The 16,972-nt window shown below is 34.7% G+C and overlaps 1 protein-coding gene across 2 annotated transcripts in view; it reads right to left on the bottom strand.

Moving 5' to 3' along the window:
- Positions 1 to 16,972, bottom strand: part of LOC123671419 (hemicentin-1) — a 365,630-nt gene that overhangs the window by 229,943 nt on the left and 118,715 nt on the right. The window lies entirely within an intron of this gene.

The raw sequence follows: 16,972 nt of genomic DNA, 5'->3' as shown, positions 1-16,972 counted from the left end.
ACATGGATTTTTTGCAATTTTCGGGGTTTTCAATCGGGAAGCTCTCATTTCTGGTTTTGATGGAATTTGGATGTTCGGCGGCCAGAACCCGACTGAGAAATGATCTTCCTTGGTTATATTAGGCACCGCCATCGATAATTTTTTATACACTGCTCCACATTGGCTATGAAATGAGATACAAAATCCAAGATCTTCCATACATCTTTTCATGCCACAAAATGACGCCAGAATAATTCACATGACCGAGAAACGACATATTGTGAGATTTTTTTAAGAGAGACCATAATAACTGAATCCTCATATATCTGATGTCCAATAATATCAAATATGTTAGCCGAAATGTTCATAACCAGGCATCGCGAGCTGTAATGGGGGAAAATGGGAAAATCATAATCATATATCCTCAGGGATAACAATTGTGATCACTATTGATGTCATTTACATATGATATGTGATTTGTTTCTCACAAATCTCGATAATCTGACAATGGGATGCCAAGACATTTTCCTCAGAATGTCTCGAAATTGATGATAGCATCTCACAGACAAACGAATCCGTGAAAATATCTGCAGTTTTGATGCAAGATAGTACTATACGGGTAGAATATAGAAGTCCAAGTGTTGGAAGCTAACTATGAATGGAACTTCCGATATGAACCCACGAATTCTTGAAAATAATTTTTTTTTTCTATGAACTTTTTGAACTTCACACATACGAATGAATATGTAAGGACTTTTCTGATCAGTTCATCAAGAACTTCAACATATCAAAAATTCAGCCAAATTCACGGAAAGTCATTTCCCATACTAAACGTGCGGGGTCCTTTACTTCGTAATAATAATAATCACTTGAATATTCATGTTAGATGATTTTATCTTCAAATTCAGGAGTTAATTGGTTACCTAGTCTGTCTTCAAATATCAGCATTGTTCCTAAGAAGAATTGTTCACAAAGGCGATAATCCACTCCATTACAACCATAGCTCAAAGCAACGAGAACCGACCATCCTCGAGGTAAGATGATAAATTGAAAAGAGCTAGTCAGTAACCGGTAGCATAATGAACGCTTATTTATTTGCGAGAAATGGAACTCAATGAAAGCGGAAATGACAACGCAGGCCTTTGGGGCAATCTGACTGAAATCATAAACGTTGCACCTTCTCCGGGAAAGTCGAATCGATATCAAATCCTCCCATCTTATGGAGAAGCTATTTGATCATAGGAACATATTATATAGCGTTCAACAATTGACATCGAAAAAGCCGATGTGAAAAGACTTTTTATGTGCGGTGTGAGATAACTGTTACGTTCTAGAGTATTCTAGAGGGACAAACAGGGTGGGGAAAAGTGAAGCACATGATGAAAAGAGAAAAAAATTAATCAAAATAAGTGAAAGCCATAAAGCAGGGAGTTTGAATAAAGCCAAACTCTGAGGGCTACAGAAAACTGATCAAGATTTCGAATTAAAAAAAAATATAATTATGCTCTTAAGAATTGAAGGTAGTACTTATCGAAGGTGGACTTATCGAGAGAAACTGAGATCACCAAAAAAGTGAATCAAAATGAATAAAGAGACCTCAAATACTTCGGTACTTCGAGAATCAGTGGGAATACTTGTCTTCATAATGTACAGGGTGGGCAAATAAGCGAGGTAAGTGGCTATATCTCAGGATCCACTAATCGTAGAGACTTGCGGTAAAAAATTTTACCAATAAAGTGTACAAGAGAACACACTGGAAATTATTTTGAAGTTCATACCTCTACCACTAGGGGGCGTAATAGCTACAGTCGAGTAGAAAAATGAATTTTACTCGAAAGTGTTTCATATAAAGTTGAAGAAAAAATATCATCACTGTAATCCTTGGAAAATTTTCTATCTTTTTGAATTGTCACTTTCGATTTTACGACATCAAATAAGGGTAGGTGAAAGGGAGAAATCTGACTGTTTGAAATGCCTGTAACTTCAGTTTGGCTCAACATTTTAGAGTAAATTAGATTTCGTCTGAAAGATAATATCTTGTTGATTGAGGACAAAATATAGTCATGATAAATTTGTTTTTGTTGCTTTCGATAGGGGGCGCTAAGTCAGAAGTTCATAGTTTTGATTATTTTACTGCGAAATTTCAAATGTAATGATAGGATTTTCTCAACAGAAACAGAAATTCCATCAAATTTGCATGAAAACACCTGAAGGTCGTAAAGCGATAATTTCATGCGTTCTGAAGTTATGATCGAAAGAAGATATTCTTCAACTGATGCACTGCGAAAAACCGAATTGTGTTTTAAGTTCTAACAGAATCAGAAAACCCATCAAATTTGTATGAAAAAACCAATAGGTCGCAAAGCGATAGCTTCAGGCGTTCTGGAGTTATGGACAAAAAAAGATATTCTTCAACTGATATACTGAAAAACTAAATTGTGTCTTCTTTCGGCCATAACTCCAGAACGCCTGAAGCTATCGCTTCGCGACCTTTTGGTTTTTTCATACAAATTTGATGGGTTTTCTGATTCTGTTAGAACTTAAAGACACAATTCGGTTTTTCGCAGTGCATCAGTTGAAGAATTACTTCTTTCGGCCATAACTTCAGAACGCATGAAATTATCGCTTTGCGACCTTCAGGTGTTCTCATGCAAATTTGATGGAATTTCTGTTTCTGTTAGAACTTAAAACACAATTCGGAAAATCCTATCATTACATTTGAAATTTTGCAGTAAAATGATCAAAACTATGAACTTCTGCCTTAGCGCCCCCTATCGAAAGCAGCAAAAACAAATTTATCATGACTATATTTTGTCCTCAATCAACAAGATATTATCTTTCAGACGAAATCTAATTTGCTCAAAAATGTTGAGCCAAACAGAAGTTACAGGCGTTTCAATCAGTCAAATTTCTCCCTTTCACCTACCCTTATTTGATGTCGTAAAATCGAAAGTGACAATTCAAAAAGATAGAGAATGTTCCAAGGATTACAGTGATGATAATTTTTCTTCAACTTTATATGAAACACTTTCGAGTAAAATTCATGAGGTATGAACTTCAAAAAAAATTTCAGTGTGTTCTCTTGTACACTTTATTGGTAAATTTTTTTACTGCAAGTCTCTACGATTAGTGGATCCTGAGATATAGCCGCTTACCTCGCTTATTTGCCCACCCTGTACAAACAGAATCCAAATGTCCTCGGCCAAATCATATTGAAGTGTAAATATAAACCCCGTGGCATGTTTGGACCAAATTGGTATAGAAGGAAAGAACAAGTAATTGGCAAAAATGGAAAAATCCAGAACTAGAAAGAAAAATCTGATAAAAGAGAAACCGAAAATTTACTCGTGAATAAGGACACTCTTATTTCCACAAATGCGACAACACCACAATATTGTTTCTTCAACATAATATATCATCATAGAGTGAAATGAAACTGATAGTTTCATTTCGAAGAAAATGAACATATCTCGGAATAGCCTTAGAGAAACGTTCTGGAACGCACTGAGAGGTTCCTAAATTGTTTTCGGAGAAACCACAGATCAATATTTCAATTCAAGGTGGAAAATATCTATGAATCATTCAAACTAAACAATTTTGAAGTCTATAAAAGTTACAGAAAAACTGGAAGACTGGGAGATAAGACGGTATTAGTGAAAAGCGGTTTAAACACTCCGAACTACGTCGTTTGGAAATTATCCCTAAAACAAAAGTTTCGAACAGCTATAGTAACGGATTTTACCTATCAACAACTTAACACCGGCATACAAAATCGACTCTGTAGGTTTTTATTTTCAAAATGTAATCGTGTTTATGGACGGTCAAAACGTACGCTATGATTATTTTACTGTTATTGAGAAAAAACCTCCTATCTGTAGATTTTTATTTCCAAACATGAGTAAAGCCAGATATTTCGGCACTGCTGCTAAAACAGCATCAATAACAACATGACTATATCTGATTTTGCATCACAATTATGACATTGCAAGAAACATAGAAAGTAGAAGTACTACTATAACATTGCATGCCCATGAAATGTTATAGTAGTACTTCGAAAACTAATTATATATATATTACCTCTGTGATGAACTATGTTTATTTGTTGAAGTTCTCGAATAAACTTTATTATTATTATTATTATTATTATTATTATTATTCGAAAACTAATTGGGATTCAAACACGTGTTCCTCTGAAAATATTTGCCATTCAACAGTTACTGTATTCGAATACAAAATCGTAAGAATTGTCCATATGTTGAATGTGTAGGTAAAGATCAGTTTCCAAATATTCGAAAGCGAAGATAGTAAGTATTGTTTTTCGTATTTGTGAAATACATAATGATTTTGTTTTTCTTTCAATGAAGGCAATAGGGAATTCTGTTTATATTGGTTGAGCTGCCATGTGTTGTGTAATATATGGGTGGCTTAATTAAGGCAGTTTCTAGATTTTTATTGTAGGGAATCATGATAAACGCAGCTAAGCGGAAAAACCTTATGTTGTTCCTAAGAATCAACAATGAAAAATATGAAAAGGCGACTAGCAAACTGGATCGAATCACCGCCCCTCCAATAGATGCGCCTGAAACAGTCACTACTCTGTTTCACCCCTAACATGGCCCTGGTTGGAGGTTTATACTCCTAATCAATTTTATTTTTGTTCATATATTTAAATTGGTCATAGAATCATCTTTCTTTCTTTAGTATTGAGATGATAATGAGAATTTTTTTATAAATATTCTATGTTCAACTGTATATCCAAAAGTATAGTGATAATACGATATAGGTATACATACCACGATCAATATTTTTCCATAAAAAAAATTGTGGGGGTAGGGAGATATAAACCTCCAACTTCAATTAATTTTGAACAAAGAAACCAATAATCGAGTGGATTTTTCTTAATAATTCTTTGTACAAGAATTCCAACCTGATTGCAGTACTCTGCAATAACAATTTGTTAATTTTTTTCTAATTCATCAATGAAAAACAAGGTGATCCAATTAGCTTTCTGTTTCAATATCTATGCAAAGGGTTTGAGGATATAAATCTACGGGTGTGCGAATTCTCTATAATAATTATTCGTACATGAATTATGGGCTTGTTGTTTTAACCTTTTTGACACGCTGTATATAATAAAATATTTATTCATCTTTACATAAAAAAATTAATTAACTGATAGGTATATTTAAGGGTGTTCAATACCTTATTCATACCACTGCTATTTCAGTGCTAATCAACTGTATTTGTGAATTCCAAAATACAGGTCGGATTCATTTCATTTTTTGAGTGAACAATGACGTGATAGTAAACTTGAACGTATCGTCTCGATTTTTAAAAAAAAATCGATAGTATTCCGCAAATTGAACTTTGAAATTGAACACATTTTTCAAATGACTATTCAGCTTTAGAGAGACTTCCCATTTCAGGTAACTCGTTAAATCGTTAAATGTTCAGTGATATTATGAGTTTTAAATCGGTGCAAACATTTTCTTAAAATTGCTTGATTTGCTATAGTTATTGATGATTTTCAAATAGAATTATGCTTTTTGGAACGCCTCCCAAAGGTTTACGTCTTTTTGCAGCATAAACGCCAATGGAATCTTGAACTGTATTTTATGGCTCGAAATGAATGACACTCTAATGATTTACGAGGGTAGGGTTTCTCTGGTTGGCTAAAATTGTGGACATTACTAGTTCATGTCAATATTGCAACGAGGAACAGGGGTAGAGAATAAACTTGTAATGAAATCATTATTACAATTACAAACGATACTGTTCCTAAAAATATGTATGCTAGCTGATTCTATTCGTAATGATGTCTAGAGAAATACATTTTGAGCGTTTAGTAACATCAAGAAAGTTTAAAAAGTCATAAAGAAATGAAGATGAAAAAAAGGTATTTGGATTTTTGCCGAAATATGGAAAATTATTAATATTTGAGAAATCTGAAAAAAAAATTGTATTGAAAAACTCCCTATTCCCAAAAGTCTATCTACAATATTTATGGCTTTAATTTAACGCTGAAAATAGGCAGATTCAATTTGAATATTTGAGGTATGTCGAACAATCCAAATTACAAATTAATTAAGCCACATATGAATGCAGTGACGAAGAGTGGAATAATCGTAAAAAAAAGACGAGGAATGGAAGAAATAACTGAAGATAATTGTTCCACATTATATAGATAGATGACCAGTTGATTATAAGAGAATTTCACATTAGGCAACAACAACTGTTCCATTTTTTTTTTTTTGACCGAAATTGTCACTCTTCTTTCGAACAAAAGCTTTCCCCAATTCCATATTGGCATCATAAACAAGCCGAAATCAAAGAATTTCAAACACAAAGCTTCCATCCAGTCCCTCTTTTATCTCCCTCGTGTCCAAAGATGAATAAAGGGATCCTCGCCTTGACTCTGCCCTAATCTAATAGTTGAAAACTACTCTGGTGTTGATTAAAGACCTCAGGAAAAAAGGAGTCCGCGGGTCGCCAGACTGGTGGCTGCTTGGGAAACATTCGGGTAATTTATTTAATAAAGTCTTCATGCGAGAAATCGGAACTAAAAGCCACCCGTAACGGATAGTGGAGGTAATCTAGTTAGCTGTGGCCAGCGACATCCAAACACACGGACTCCCGCCCATTTGTCAGCGTATCCAAGAAAACCGCAACGACCCGTCCGGGGTGACCCCGCTGAGAACCTTCTTTTCTAGGGATTGTCATCAGTTTTATTAAATCCTGGAATTCTTTGGAGCTGAAGTTTGCATAATTCTTCGGCGGGTGCATATTTCGCTCCTTAATTGAATTGACTGGACATTTCTATTCATTTCGTTTGAAGAATATCGAATTTATCTCTGTTTTCTTATATAATAACTGACAAAGAAACTGCAACACCCAGAAGGAGCTGTGTAAATTTTAATTTTTAATTTTTATAGCAAGGAGTTAATTATTGAAATTTGAAAAAAAAGAAGTGTTCACAATTTTTTGATGAATTTGTTAGTAATGTGTTTGTCCACCGCAATTATCTATACACTCCCCAACACATCTCTGCATTGATGTAATAAGATGGTCTATTTCTTCTTGAAAAATATTATTTCAAGCTACCTGTACTTCATGTCTCAGAGCCGCCAAAGTCCATGAGGGCTGGGGTAAATTTCCAATTTACCCATTATGTTCCAAACATACTCTATGGGCGAAAGATCGGGGAATCTGGGCGGCTATGGCAAAATATTCACATGGGTCGCTTCGAAAAAGTTAAAACTAACTCTGCCAACATGGGGTCGGACATGATCTTGCTGAAATATTGGATTCTCGAGCCATGTTACCTCAACAAAGGACTAAAAGTGACCTACTTGCATGTGCAACAGCACCCCATACCATAACGCCTACTATCCAGTGTACATGACGCTCAACATCAAACTGAGGTTCACGTCTTTCTCCCCGACGTCATCTAACCCTTCTTTGACCATCATTTTCACCCAAGGAGAATCGTATTTCATCAGAAAATACGATCTGCTGCCATTCCACATTCCAATGTTGCCGTTCTCTGCACCACTGTAATTGTTGCCGGCGATACTCAACCGTCAGAGGTAACCCAAGATGGGGTCAATGATGCTGCAGTCCAAAAGACCTTATCCGACGGTGATCCATTCGGACAGTTACAGGATGGCCTTGTTCTCCTAAACACTCATCAGCCAAAGATCAAGTTGTCGCAAATCGGTTTCTAATGGCCATAAGTCTTAGACGTTTATCTTGAACTTCATTTGTGCTCCTTCGACATCCGGTGCCTACTTTTTTTCGTTTTGGGGCATTATCGAACCATGCTCGACATAACATCTCATAACAGTAGTTGGATTTCTGTTCGTACGTTTAGCGATTTCTCGAAATGACAATCCCGCCTCGGGTAGACCAATAATTCGTCCTCCTTCAAATTCACTTAGCTGGCGATAAATTTCGCGTAAACGTACTCTAGGTATTTTAACAACAACTAAACATCGACTTTGGATCTCCTCGAACAGCTGGTTTGTTGTAAAATTTGAAAAACTTGCAAAAAACGACTACACTATTTAAGTAACAAAAATTGTTTACATGAGAAAACCTTCACGATTTTTTTCTCTAAATTCAATAATTTACTCCTTGTTATGTTTAACCAAAAAAAATTTTAAGTTAATCTGCTTCTTCTGGGTGTTGCAGTTCCTTCGTCAGTTAGTATAAATATTTAAGAAAACTCAATGATTCAAATTATTTTCACATTAGAATTTTTTTCCCGAATATTTTGCACGATTCTAGTCTGAATATATCTAATTTTCAAATTTTGAGTCAGGTTGGGCAAATTGAAGAAAATATGGAGGCCAGATCCAATTCTGTTCTTAGATAACACCTCTATAACGATATTGTTGAAGATATTAAATTTTCAGGTAAGTTCAGTGATCTCGGTTGAGTTCATTAAAAGGCAAAATCTTTTTTATGATTCTTCAGTTATACTCCTCGATAATAAATAAAAAATACAGCCGGTCGAACTGAATCTTGAAATTATTCGTAAAATTTAATTGTATAATTGATCAGGGATTGAAAGAATTTCGATTTGTTGGAAGAAATTAATTTATTTTTTCAATGTCAACGGATCAATCATTATATCAAAGATCCTTTCTACAAAATTATACAAGAAAGAAAAATACCAGTACTAACAAATTTTCCAACCCAAATATAGTTATATGAAAAGAAAAACAGTTTCATGCAAATATATGAACACCCAAATTCAGCATCAGAAAAATGGATTTTCATTAGAAATAACGATTAACAATCGGCCTTTTTTTCGAATTGAGGTACGACCATTGTTATCGAAAATACAGCCATTTGAAAAACCGCTCAAAATTTCGAATTTTATTTTGATCCTTTAATTTATTCCCCTAGTGTATATTTTTCACGAAGTTACCAATAATAATGACGAGAAAATTCCCACACAAACTCGGTTGAAGATATGACAAAGCATCGGTAGTTGAAGTTATGACACAACCGGGGGAGCAACCGCCAAAACACTCAGCATCACCGAAAAACGGGTAATGGAGTAATTGCGGCACAAGTTCCAGATTGTTCGAATTAATCAAATAAAGCGGAAGTTAGAGAATTGTAACCCACCTTTAACGCGATTACATATCATCTCGATGGCGATAAGAAGATACAAAACTTTACGGGCGAGGCGCGGCGAATACGAATAGGCCAATTTGCCCGGTCCGTATCAAAAGGACGAGAAATCTCGGATTCTCCGCGCGTACCATCGCGGAAAGCTGAAGTTAGCTCTGTTGAAGACGTCCGCCGACGTTATTTTTGATGTAAATGCCCTAAACCTTCTAATAGAAAACCTTTACCGCCCACTCTTATTGGACTCCTTTGATTATTTTCTCCGCAATCATCTTGTTAGTAGCTCGTTCCCAACTTTCATTCTTTCACGTTGTATATGAGAGAAGAAGAAATTTCGCCTCAATCTTTATCCTCACATGAGTTTTTGTATTTTCAACTTAATTTGTGAATGAATACTTTAACGAATCTGTTGTTTGGTGTAGTAGTTTATATAGCATAGAGTATAATGTGTTATACGCAACGAATTAATAATAATAATAATAATCTTTATTCTCAGACATATTGATACAAAGTGAATAATTTTAACCCATCAACATTTTACATGTGGCGTCAAAGTAAAATACAAGTATAATATGCTAAACATCCCGAAAGATAGAGATCAATAAGTTAAAATATAAATGTACAAAAATATAGTTTAATAAGTTATCATTTAAGTATATCACAAACATCACATTGAAGGACAAACTATTAAAAATGGCTTGATCAAAATTCATCCATAGTGTAGTATGCTTTTTCATATGATTTTTTTTTCATTTCATTTTTAAGCTTTTTTTTATTCATAATTTTGAGACATTCAGGAACTTTGTTATGGATTTGGATGGCTTCATGATTTATGCTCAGCTGAGTTGCTAACAGCCTGTGATATGGAGTTGAAAATTTCCCTGCATTTCTCGTAGTATAATTATGGTATTCTCCATCTCGGGTCAATGTGTCTTTGTTGTTGTGAATGTATAATATACAGGTGAGTATGTATAGACAGGTAAGTGTAAGTATGCGCTCCTGCTGGAAGTAGGTTCTACAGCTTTCAGCTCTCTTTAGTCCACATATAATTCGAATTGCATTCTTTTGTTTGACAAACATATGGTTTTTTTCAGGTCCACTACCCCAAAATAGCAGTCCATAACTGATAAGGCTGTGAAAATATCCAAAGTAAGTATGTTTAGCAGCTTGCTCACCTGCTACCTGTCTTGATCTTCTAATTGTGTAAGTAGCTATGGACAACTTCCTTTTAAGAATGCTTTTCTGTATGCTGCCAAAACTTCAAGTTTGGTTCCAGATATAAACCCAAGAATTTCAAGGTAGTGTCCTCTCTGGGTCAGGCATCGAATACAATGCTTTGAGTCTTTTCTTTATTCGTTTTGAACTTGTTTGCATGGAACCACAACTCAGCTTGTTTTAGGACTCTCTGCGATTTTTCCTGAAGCTCCTCCTCGGTAGTTGCAATTATGAGGAAAGAGGTGTCATCAACAAAAAGAACCGTGCTGTGTGAATCTACATTTGGTGGTAAGTCATTAATATAAATCTGAAACAGCAACGGCCCCAGAATTGATCCCTGAGGGACACCACTCTCAACACTCCCCCATTCTGAGCATTTTCCCTGAACGGAAACCTTCTGAAATCTATTACTCAAGTAGTTCTCAATTAGCTTGAGTACCTCTCCTCTGATTCCATATCTATATAGCTTCTCCATTAAAATTTTGTGGTTAAGGGAGTCAAATGCCTTACTTAGGTCACAGGCTATTAGCTTACATTTTCTTCTTGAGTCGAGAGCTAGTACAGATGATATTGCTGTATCTGTGGATTTATTTTGTTGAGACCCGTGCTGTTCGTCACACACAATATGAAATTTATGAAAAAAATCAAGTAATTTATCTCTGATAGCCATTTCGAACACCTTGGAGAGGCTTGGCAGAATTGAAATTGGCCTATAATTTGAAGGTTCGGCCTTATCTCCATTTTTGAATATAGGTATTATTTTGGCCATTTCCAACTGTTCTGGAAAATAGCCTTCACAGCAGCACTCCGTAATGATCCACGCTAGGAGTTCAGCGATGCTTGGAATGGCCTGTTTTATGATGTTTGGGGACATATCATAAATATCTCTGCAGTCTTTTGCCTTGAGCCCTTTTGCAATATTCAGTATATCTGCTTCAGTTGTTTCTCTCAAAAATAAAGAATTTCCAACGAATCTCTTTGCTTTTTTATGCAGGTTCAGTGAATTCACTTTTACTGGTGGGCAGTTTTGTTCTATTTCACTTCCCTTTTTGAGCAGATATTCATTCAATCTTGCTGGATTTATTTCTGTTTCATATTGGTTTTCTTTTTGTTTTGAGTTATCCTGAATTATTTTCCATATTATTTTAGTTTCATTTGTTGCTGCGGCATATCATAAAAAATACATAATATGTAAAACGAAGCAGCGTAGACTCTGCGAGACGACGCAATGCAACGAGCTGTGTAAAGCTGGCACCACAAATGCGAATTTTGGGATCAAAATTTCAGCATCGTTTGTCCATCGTAGGTCCACGTTTGTCCACCCTTTTTCTTTCATTTGTCCAGACACCGTTCGAGAGATATAATAAGAAAAATATCTTTTCCGTTCATTTTCTAAGCTGCACCCCCAAATTGCAAAGAAGTATTTAAAATGGCATAGGTCGTTTGCCCAACATAAGTCTACTTTTGTCCACCCACAGAAACCAAAATATCGATCATTTGAAATTTCGGAAAGTGTGAAGTTGGCACTTCCATATTCGAATTTTGAGGTCAAAATTTCAGGATCGTTTGTCCATCGTAGGTACACGTTTGTCTACCCAATAATTTTATTTGTCCACTCACAGAAGCCAAAAGAGTCGACCATTGGAAATTACGTGTGTGAAATTGCTTTCTCTAATTCTGTGGTTATTCCGTTCATTCTTCCACATCTTGTAGAACAAAATCGTGCGAGAATATATCAGAAAGGCACTGTTTTCATGGTTATATTTTATTATTATATGTTGGTACTCCGAACTTTCCGCCACGGCTTTATCTGTCAATTCATCAATTTGCCTTGAAGAAATCAGTTCTGCCAACCAATATTTTTCAATGCGAAAATCACTAAATGATATTTATGGAAATATTTCATTAATTTCAATAAAAATGCAATGAATTAGAGAAAATAATGTATAATACTCGTACAGAAGGCTCATTCTACCACTCGTTCATTCAAAAACTCGCCACTTCGTGGCTCGTTTTTGAATTTTGAACTCGTGGAAGAATATCAATGCCTTCTGCATTTGTATAATAAATAACTATTCCGAAATGGGAATTTTGTGCTCAAAATTTCAGGATCGTTTGTCCATCGTAGGTCCACGTTCGTCCACCCAATATTTTCATTTGTCCACCCCCAGAAACCGAAAATATCGACCATTCGAAATTACGCGAAATGTGAAGTTGGCACCCCCAAATGCGAATTTTGAGCTCGAAATTTCATGATCGTTTGTCTAACGTTAGTCCTCTTTTTTCCACCCAATAATTCTATTTGTCACCCCTCAAAAGGGACTTGAAATATTTCGTTCGTCTAGGCCCCATTCGCAAAACGAAAAAAATAATTGATTTTCAATCGAAAACCCCTGTTGGTCCATTCAGATATGATGATTGATATTTTTTTACGGTATATAAATTATCCTCGACACTTTATTTTTAAGAATCCGGTCATCGTCATGAACATGTTGACATATTTTATTCATTTTATCATAAAAAATATTGTAGGTACTTAGAATGATGCAGTAATTTGTAAATAGAAATAATAACAAATGATTTGATTATTAATTTAACTTTCTCATTAAGTGTAAATCATTCAGAAATCCTTATTCTTCATTTTTTGATTGTTTTTAAGCAATAGGTATTTTTCATTTCAGTGGAGAATTTTAGTCTGATATTTCAAATGGTGGAATCATGATCGATTAGCCACGATATTATGCAGATTCACAATATTTGATTTTGTTTTCATTTTGCCAGATGAAAAATTTGAATATAATAATTAAAACGAGATTCCATCCGAAAGATGCACGGACGAACAATAATATTTATTATTTATTTTTATGTACAGTGCATCCCATTTTGGGTGAGACAGCCAGGTTTCTCGCTTGTTATTTAAGATAGAGCCTTGCGGTTTTCACGTTCCTGTCCTACTTTTTCGTGAAACTCAAGTTGGTCTAATCAGATTCTGCATAACTGTTTCCGTTCAAAAGATACAGGGTGATTTTGGAAATTGATACTTTTCGGACCCCTCCTTTATCTCCGAAATTATTAGAAATAATGCTGAGCTGAAAACTACGTCTGAATCAGAATTCTGCGTAGAATCCAGTGGCGTACTCAATAATTTTTATCGGGGTATGGTTTTGAAGATTCAACACAAACCTCTATTTTTTTTAATGGAACACCCTATATCTCATTACTTCGTTGAATTCGTTATTTTTTTCCCTTCAAAATGATGTATGATACTATGTAGGTAGGATGTTCAGAAATGTTAAAAAGCACTAAAACATCAAATAATTATTGTTTTTTTGTAAATGGGCCATGAATTTTCTATGTTTCAATAAGAAGATTATTACTTTCGATTTTTAAAAGCAGTAGGTCATTGATGACACAAACATCCTTGTTGTTATTATGGCTACTATGCATTTGGGAGCATTGTTTTATCAGGTAGGCATTGGAGGGAAAAAACCAATCTGATCTAGCTGTCAGCGCTATAAATTATTGTTATTATTATTGATTCTTCTTTTCTATGGGAAATCCATTGCCCATTAACAAAAAATCATCATTATTTGATGTTTTAGTGTTTTTTTAACATTTCTGAACATCCTACCTACATAGTATCATATATCATTTTGAAGGGAAAAAAATAACAAATTCAACGAAGTAATGATATACATAGTGTTCCATTAAAAAAAATATAAGTTTGTGTTGAATCTTCAAAACTATACCCCGAAAAAAAATATTGAGTACGCCTCTGGATTCTACGCAAAATTCTGATTCAGACGTAGTTTTTACCTCAGCATTATTTCTGATAACTTCGGAGATAAAGGAGGGGTCCGAAAAGTATCAATTTTCAAAATCGCCCTGTATCTCTTGAACGGAAACAGTTATGCAAAATCTGATTAGACCAACTTGAGTTTCACGAAAAAGTAGGACAGGAACGTGAAAACCGCAAGGCTCTATCTTAAATAACAAGCGAGAAACCTGGCAGTCTCACCCAAAATGGGATGCACTGTACAGGGTTGGCAAATTTCGATGTTTTAGCACTACAACTTTGAAACCAGAGGAGACAGACAAAATCTGATACCCCATTCTCCGTCTCTTTTTTGAGAAACTAACAAGGGTAGTATTAATTTTTGACCACCTTCTTTTGTGTTCGAGTTATAAGCCTTTTGATCCCTACTTCTTCCAAAAATGTTTTAGACTAATTATTAGATATAGTTTTGTAGGTGAAGAAATGCATATACATAAATGATTAAATATAATTAGATAGAAAAAAAGGCCTTTGCTTTTTAAAACACGTTTTCGCAATCTGAGGGTTCTAATCAGATAATGCTCAGAAAAAACTCCTTTTTCATATCTTTTGAACGGTTTCTTGACAAATAAAAAACAAGCGAGGGCCTACGATTGACATCCTGAAATTTCGACCTTAAAATTCGTATTTGGGGGTGCCAACTTCACAATTTCGAATGGTAGATTATTTTGGTTTCTCGGGGTGGATAAACGTGGATCTACGATGGACAAACGATCCTGAAATTTTGAGCTCAATAATCGCATTTGGAGGTGTCAGCTTCAAACACAACGCACTAGTTGGGCCTTTCTCTTACGTTACGATCTAAACCGCGGCATTCAAGATCAAAACCTTCTTTGCAAATTCCAATTTTCTAGGTCCTTTCGTATGTTTTTCACAGGGCGAAGTATATCACTTCGCCCTGTGAGAGAATTGAAATTGAGAATTTTTTTAATAATATTGATAAGAAGCCAAATTAGCGTAAGGAATGTTTTTATAAACGTTCATAAACAAACCTTCAATGACGCTCACATATGATTCTCTGCAAATAGTCGTAAGCGTAAGGTGAACATTCAGAAGACTCAAAATTTGTTTTTTACTACTAAGAAGCGAACTGACGAATCCCAGTCATATCTGGCTCCACTCCACACTTGGCTGGAGGAAACACATAGAGGAATTGTGCAATATAGGGTGTCGACAGCGATATTCTTGATAAAAAGAATGAAACAGATCTCTAATATGGAAACAGCCAAGCAAGCTTATTATTCAGCTTCTCACTGGCAGATGTTATACGGGATCTTACTATGGGATCAGAGTGGCTTTATAGAAAAAGTTCTCCTGAAACAAAAGAGAGCTATTCCAACCGAAATTCCCCGCTACGAGATGAAACTCACTGATAGCTGTTTTCAAACGAGAAAAAATACTAACCGTGGTATTATCGTTCATTCTTGCCTGTGTGAAACATGTTCATCGAAATCCAAAAAAAAATTACAAGAAATTCAGACAATCACAGTTACACCCGAAAGAAACATAAGCTTTCTCTGTCATACTCGTATAATAATAAAAATGAAGAAGAAACAGCAAGGTCCAAACGTCATTGTATATATAAAATTATTAGTAAATCAATTACACGATTATTTCAAACGTGTGAAAGAACTACTTCTAGAAAGCACAATATACAGCCTAAATTAATTTTTAACTTGTAGTTAATTCATAGTGTTCTAATTTATTAAATTGTGAACGTTTATATATTAATATATATATAAGAAATTGTTAAAATCTTGTGATTAGGTTTTTGAACGAACCGTGTGATTTTATATACAGCGTGATTCACCGGGATGGCCTATTAGACGTTTATGAATAACTAATCATAATTTTGAGCTGAAAATTTGGATATTGGGGTTTGAGACAATGATCTTCCTCTCTAAAATATTTTCAGATCTCTACAACTTCCGGTTATACCGGAAACAGACTACTACTTCCTTATTTCAAATGGCACACCCAGTATATTATTGCATCATTAGATAGCTTTTTTGATGACAATTTCGGCAATGTGCCATACTTTGGGTAAAAAATCAACGGTTCATGAGTTATTCGAATTCTATTTGAAAAAATGGCAGCGTTGAGGACTCACATTTTTTGGAATATTCCAGCAAAAAAGCTTTTTTTGGAATTTTTTTTTTCTTTTTCGATTCTGCAAATACGTATTATTATAAGACATTTTGCGGTTTGGACCAAAAATTTACAGGGTGTTTATAAGAATATCATGAACTGGGACAACTCAAATTCATCAATACTCAAAATTTTCAAATTAGAACCTATATTTTTTATGATAAAAAAGACGTCCCAAAATGGCGGAAGTTTTTCAGTATTTTGAGTATCTAAAAGTTCCCCCCCAAAAAATGGGTCCTGGATCCGCGCCTGATTATGTATCATCTTTATGTAGATACATGTATAAAGAAATTATCATCATTATATTCAATTTTTTACTTATTCAAGGAAATTGGGGGTAGGTATAGTAAACCTAATTATTTATTTTAGAGAGAGAAATTTCAATATAAGCAAAATAGCCGTATTTCAAACTTGCTTTTCCAACGATAACAATCTTGAGCAAAATTTCAATTCGAAAAAAAGTCTAGGAGAAGGTCATGGCTGGCGTTCTATGGACACAACATGTCCTCTAAATCATAAAGAGCTTCCATAGAAGATTTCCTAAATTAAGAATAATTTCAGAAGGGTTATGAAGTTGAAACAGGTTTCACAAGTTTTAATCACCCTCTATATGGCATACGGAAAAAATCGATATGATCTCGAATTTTTTGTAACTGA

This window comes from Harmonia axyridis, chromosome 1 (genome assembly GCF_914767665.1).
Source record: "Harmonia axyridis chromosome 1, icHarAxyr1.1, whole genome shotgun sequence".
NCBI classification, from domain to species: domain Eukaryota; kingdom Metazoa; phylum Arthropoda; class Insecta; order Coleoptera; family Coccinellidae; genus Harmonia; species Harmonia axyridis.
The sequence above is the reverse complement of the archived record's forward strand: the minus strand, read 5'-3'. Positions and strand labels throughout refer to the sequence as shown.